This window comes from Capsicum annuum, chromosome 8 (genome assembly GCF_002878395.1).
Source record: "Capsicum annuum cultivar UCD-10X-F1 chromosome 8, UCD10Xv1.1, whole genome shotgun sequence".
Taxonomy (NCBI): domain Eukaryota; kingdom Viridiplantae; phylum Streptophyta; class Magnoliopsida; order Solanales; family Solanaceae; genus Capsicum; species Capsicum annuum.
This window is the reverse complement of record NC_061118.1, coordinates 168,430,535-168,437,885: the sequence shown is the minus strand read 5'-3', so window position 1 is coordinate 168,437,885 and position 7,351 is coordinate 168,430,535.

Below are 7,351 nucleotides of genomic sequence, written 5' to 3'. Positions count from 1 at the left end.
GAGACATACAACATTATAGTGGAATATGAAGATGATGCTTATATCACTATTGTCCACATATAGTGAATAGTGATAGTTACTGCATGCATGCGTGCTATGTATTTCCACTTAAAAGAATTAATTCTCAACACTGAAAAAGTATTTCTTCTTCAATAATTTCATTCCAGAATTGTCTTGAATCATCCATACATGTATAATCAATTTTTTTTTTCCTTTTATGGATCATATGTCAGTCAAGACAATGGTTGCACAACTGCTCCATATATCAAAAAGCAGAGTTATTGCAACGAAAACATTAAATAATTAATTAGAAACATACATTCAGTATATACTAATTATATAAGTAATTTGTGGGTCACGTACGTTAATTAATTAAGTTGTAAGATTGTATACGTATTTGTTGTTTCATGAGTTTAATTATTGATTTTGTGAAGGTGTAACGTGGCAACTGGCAAGTTTAGGTAAATAGGATTAACTACAAAGGAAACAAGAGCACACGATGTTTGATCAAGTAATCGAAAGAAATAATAATAAAATTAATTAATACAAAATGCTTTCTATCAGCACTAAGATTTTTTATTTTTTTATTTAAAAAAAGACCCTTAAAAAAGACATTAATTAAGCTACTAAATATCCAACAAAAAGGCGTGGACAACAATAGAATATATATCCAACTAGCTTATCTTAATTTCTTGTTTAGATACTTTGTTTAGTTCATAATTAAATCGATGGTTATGTGTTGCCCCCAGAATACCGGCATATAATAAAACGTATTTAAGAAATTGGAAGAATGTGATCAGCCTCACAATCCTTCGTGAATTGGTAAGAAGTCAGTCTTATTTGGTGAGACGTAATTAGATAAAGACTAAACAAGAGAAAACATGTCTAGATTCAGATGTCATTTCCCTTTTGTACAATTGCCAGATACTCTAATAAGCAACTAGAGTTGAATATATATTGTTGTTTAATTACCTTGAATGGTTCAAATTAGCAGACACTAATTAATTAATTAGGCAGATTTATAAGTCTACTATATACGCTAGAGATATTTTATTGAGCTGCGTGGCAGCATCTATGTGATCAGTAAGGAGATTTTGGTCGATACTGTTATTAGTTAGGTTTAAAATAAGACTAGCTCCTATTATAGTAGATAAAATAAGAGAACACGTATCCTTTAGAAGGATCAAATGAGCAAGTTGTATTAAATTTGAATGGCTTAAAATAAATTGAGTTGATAAATGATAAATTATTGATCGATTTGCTCAAAAATTATTTGGGCTCAAATGCTAGTGCATTAGCCAAACGTCCAATCTTATAAAATTTTACTTACTTTATTTGTGCTTCACTATGACTATTTTTTAATCAATATTTTGACGAGATTTCTTATTATTAACCAATGAAGTACATATCAACCCATTTTTCATAGACCTGCCCATACCCAAACGGATTGGACAAATTATGTTTTCATAAGCTAATTTTATCAATTCCTAATTGCATTATTCTAATACGTGTGTCCTTAAAAAAGACATGAACTGGTTCTTAATTACTTTTAGATTTAAGCCAAGTAATAACCAAATATGAAAGATATTAAAAAGTGGGAGTTACATAGTTTCCCAACAAGTGGACAAAATTTTTTTTTTTTTTAAAAAAAAGAATAAAAAAATTGAGTAGATGATTATCTAAGCTGACAAGGTAATTAACCATAGTTTAATTTTCAACGAATGTACTCAAACTAAGATCACCAGCTAAAATAGAAGAGCGTAATATTGAGACATTTGGAAGGTAGCTTAGGACAAATTAAAATAGCCATTATATTATAGTTAATATTACTATATGCTATTTCAAGGTTAGGTATATAAATTTAAAGTATTAGTGATAAGCATTGATATATACGTGGCCCAACCTGCAGGATGTTAAAGTCAATAGCTTGTCCCTAGCTATAACCTAATGTATTAATACTGCCTATCAAGCTTAGCTAGTTAGCATCAAGAAAATTTAATAAAAAGAGTTAATGAAATTGGGCACGAAAAATATATGTTGGCTGCTAGTGAGATTTTGCTTATGTCATTCTTATTTTGTGAAAACAGCATTATACCGTTCACAAGATAGATCAGATATACAAAACTAATTACGTACTGAGATGATGTCATGAATTCTTACATGTATTAGCAATTTGATTGGCTAAATGGAACTGTCCATAATCATTTTTTTGGAGCTTTATATATGTACGATTCACTAGAAAAAGAGAAAAGGAAAACAAAGAGAGATTGCATTTTTGCACATTTTATCATATAGTTAGAATAAGAAAAGTGGGGAGATATACTCAACGATAAGACAGATCGATCAAAGTAAGTATAAACTCAATTAGTTTACTGTGGATCGTATATATTGACAGTGTATGTCTTGATTTTTTTGATCACTTGCGAAATTGTTGGAAAGTTGTTTGAGAATATAATTAAGTAAATAAAAATGTGTATTTTAAGTGGAATGATCACACTTCAATAAAAGTTATGCATGTATTGGATACAAATGTAAAATTCTAATAATTAATTTATTTACTGATTTAATAATAATTGAATAAGTTAAATTCTAAATCTGTATGGGTAAGTTATCTAGTAGTATTAAATTAAACTACTGACTAATCTGTTAGGATAATTGCTGACTCTTAGTAGGATAATTACTGCTATTAGTGAGATAATTATTATATCTCACAATCACGTTGATGGAACGTGAAAAACTTAACTGTCTATTCCCTATATTATAAAAGGGGTCCTCTCTGTCAAAAAGCGAATAAGCTCCATCAAAATTATTCTGAACTGTCTATTCCCTATATTATAAAAGGGGTCCTCTGTGAATAAGTTTCATCAAAATTATTCTGAAAGTAAGGTAAAGAGGGAGAAACATAAAGTAAAGTGTGCTTCCGCTAATCTCTATCAATAAGAAAAAAATAATGGAGAATTTAGGTAAGTGTTTTTACTGAATTACTGTTATTATGTGTATGTGAAAAATCATTAAGTTCAACGCTCCTGAATAATTGATAGGATTATATATAAGATTGATTAAGTTATATAATCTGTTAAATCCTTACATGTGGTATCATAACCAAATTTTAGAACTAATGATTTTTCATTGCAGTTTAAGTTTTTCATTAATTTTATGAACCCTAATTATGAAATTTAGGGATTTAAATTTATCATTATATTAAAATTTTAGTGATTTAAATTGGCGTGTCCCTTCTACTTTGAATTACAATACATCAAATAAAGTAACAACAACTCTTATTTCTGAAAAAGGCAGATTTTTTTTTTATTCAAACAAGACAACTCGATGAAAGACAAAGAATTACTAGGCTGTCTATGGATTTTTAATTCAATGTTGCTATGAATGTTTATTGTTATTGTATTTGGAGAGCAGAATGTTTTTTCCTTTTTTTTTCCGTGAGACAGTATTTCTTTTGGCCTATTATTAATAATAATATTAATGTTTGTTATTACTGTTATTGGTGTTAAATCATTAAAATTTAGTACTGTTAATGTTAATAATAATCACATTTGTTATCATGTCACGGAAATAATTGTTTGCTATTAGAGTAATTTAGTATTGTATAATAAATTTTATTATTTCGTAATGTGATTTGAAAAATTAGATTCGTTAATCACCAAAGAGGTCAAATCTTTATGAAGTTAATTCCAAAATAAAGGTTAAATTTAAATTAATTGCCCATTAATCTTGATGCTTATAAATGATTTACCAATTATGGATAAATTAAAATTTTGGTTATAAGACATTTGTGGATCACCCAAAGGTTGATTGTTTGTTCGTATGACCAATAAATATTAAGGAGATAATTTTGATGTATCGTTAATTTTATTTGTTTATCCAAAGATATTAAAAATTTATTAATTGATGCATTAAATATTATCGATTTATGTTGAATATACTTTTAAGCATCATTACGTTTAAAGTTGTATGTTGATGTTTCGCCCAAAGGAGAACATCAAGATACATTTAAGAAAATAAGTCATTTCTAAATTTGATAATGTGTTTAAACTCGTAACTCAAAGTATTAATAAATGAGCATGTTTTACTTGCAGCACTTGCCCTTCATTAGTACTCTGTCTCTGTTACAGCTTTTAATGGACTTAACTTTTCAGATTGGTGCGAACAGATCAAATTCCATCTTGGTGTTTTAGATCTTGATGTTGCACTTTACTATGAGAAGCCAAGTGCTATTACTGAAGCTAGCAGTGATGAAGAAACGTTCTATTATAAGCACTGGGATCGGTCTAACAGATTAGGCCTAATATTCATGCGAATAAATATTGCGGGCAACATTAAGACTACTCTTCTCAAAACTGAAAATGCAAAAGAACTTCTGAAACTTGTGGAAGAGTCTTCCCAAACTGTTGATAAGTCTCTTGCTGGGACACTAATGGGTACTTTGACCACTATGAAGTTTGATGGTTCACGTATTATGCATGAGCATGTCATTGAAATGACAAACATAACAGCAAGACTTAGGTCATTGGGAATGGAAGTGAAACAGAATTTTCTTGTGCAGTTCATTATCAACTCATTACCGTCTGAGTATGGTCCTTTTCAAATGAACTACAACACCATAAAAGACAAATGAAACGTGCATGAATTATATTGTATACTAGTTCAAGAGGAAACAAGGCTGAAGAATCAAGGAACCCACTCCATTAATTTTATAAATCATCAAGGAGCTGAAAAGAAAGGAAAGAAGCATGGTAAGAACAACAGAAGCAACTTAATGTTAAGGAGTCCTCATCTCAAGTACATAATAAAGGAAACAAGAATGGGAAGTATCATTTCTGTGAAAAATCTGGACACTTTCAGAAAGATTGCCTGAAACATAAGGTATGGTTTGAGAAGAAAGGTAAGCCTTGCACTTTTACATGTCTCAAATCAAATTTAACTGAAGTTCCTTATAATACTTGGTGGATTGACTCTGGTTGTACTGTTCATGTTTCTAATAGTATGCATGGATTCTTTACAAGCCAAACCATAAACAAGAATGAAAGATTTGTTTACATGGGGAATAGAGTAAAGGCTCCAGTTGAAGCTGCCGGGACTTATCGTCTGATTCTCTATACTGAACGTTACTTAGATTTAGTTGAAACGTATTATGTTCCTTCTCTTTTGAGAAATTTAGTTTCTTTATCTAAGTTATATAAGACTGGATATTCTTTTAACTTTGGTAATGGATGTTTTAGTTTGTTTAAACATAATTATCTCATTGGTACTGGTACTCTTTGTGATAACTTATACAAACTGAATCTTGATAATTTGTTTGCTGAAACACTCTTAAATCTGCATCATAATGTTGGAACCAAACGAAGTTTGGTGAATGAACAATCTACTTACTTGTGGCATAAACGTTTAGATCACATATTTAAAGAAAGACTGGAAAGATTGGTTAAGAATGAAATTATTTCAGATTTAGATTTTACTGATCTTAACATTTTTGTAGATTATATTAAAGTAAAACAAACAAGACACACAAAAAAAGGAGCCACAAGAAGCACACAGCTTCTTGAAATTATACACACTGATATATGTGGCCCTTTTGATATCACATCTTTCAATAAAGAAAAATATTTTATCATTTTTATTGATGATTTTTCACGTTATGGATATATCTATTTGTTACATGAAAAATTTCAAGCGATTAATGCCTTAGAGGTATTAATTACTGCGGTTGAAAGACAACTAGATAGAAAGGTGAAAATAATCAGGTCTGATAGAGGTGGTGAATATTATGGAAGATATGATGAAAGTGGACAACACCTAGGTCTATTTGCTAAATTTCTCGAAAAATGTGGCATATATGCTCAATACACAATGTCTGGCACACCACAACAAAATGGTGTGGCAGAAAGGCGTAATCGTACATTAATGGAGATGGTTAGGAGTATGTTAAGTAATTCATCTTTACCTCCTTCGTTATGGATGTATGCTTTAAGGACTGCCGTTTACTTTCTAAATAGGATTCCTTGTAAAGCAACCCCAAAGACACCCTTTAAATTGTGGACTGGTAGAAAACCTAGTTTAAGGTACCTGCATGTTTGGGATTGCCCGGCAAAAGTTAGAGTATACAATCCACAAAAAAATAAACTGGATTAAAGAACAATTAGTGGTTTCTTCATTGGTTATCCAAAAAAATCAAAGGGGTATAGATTTTACTGTCCTAATCATAGTACGAGAATAGTTGAAACTGAAAATGTTAGGTTCTTTGAAAATGGCAAAGTTAGTGGGAGTGAAGAACCACGTAACGTGGAAATTAAAGAAGTTAGGGTGTGAATTCCTCTATCCTATACTTCTTTTAAATTTGTTATTCCTGAAGCTGTTGCACAACAAAGTAATCAACAAGAACAACAAATTAATGATCCTACTAATGAAGTCATAATTGATGAACCCGTAGTAGGTGAACCAAAAGAAGTAGCATCAAGAAGATCTCAAAGACTAAGAAGATCTTCTATTTCTGATGATTATTTGGTATATCTACATGAGTCAGAAACTGACTTGGGAATTGATGATGATCCAGTTTCATTTTCACAAGCCATTGAAAGCAACAATTCTGATAAATGGATAAATAACATGAAAGATGAGTTAAACTCTATGAAACAGAATGAAGTTTGGAACCTTGTTGAATTACTCGAAGGTTGCAAAAGAGTTGGGTGTAAATGGGCCTTTAAGATCAAACGCGACTCAACTGGCAACATTAAACGTCACAAGGCCAGACTTGTTGCCAAAGGTTTCACTCAAAAAGATGGCATTGACTATAAAGAGACGTTTTCACCTATCTCTAAAAAAGATTTACTCAGAATTATAATGGCCTTGGTAGCTCATTATGACTTTGAGCTACATCAAATGGATGTGAAAACAACCTTTTTGTATGGAAATTTGGAGGAAGAAATTTGTATGAATCAACCTTAGGGGTTTTCTATTAAAGGAAAGGAACACATGGTATGTAAACTTAAGAAGTCAATATACAGACTTAAGCAAGCTTCCCGATAATGGTATCTTACGTTTAATGAAACGATTGTCACCTTTGGATTTAAAGAAAACACTGTTGATCAGTGTATATATCTAAAATTCAGTGGGAGTAAGTTTATTATGTTTGTCTTGTATGTTGATGACATTTTGCTTGCTACTAATGATCTTGGTTTGTTGCACGATACCAATAAATATCTCTCTAACAACTTTGAAATGAAAGATACGGGTAAGGCATCCTATGTTATTGGAATAGAAATATTTCAAGATAGATCACAAGAATTGTTGGGATTGACTCAGAAAACCTATATTAATAAAGTATTAGAGATATTTA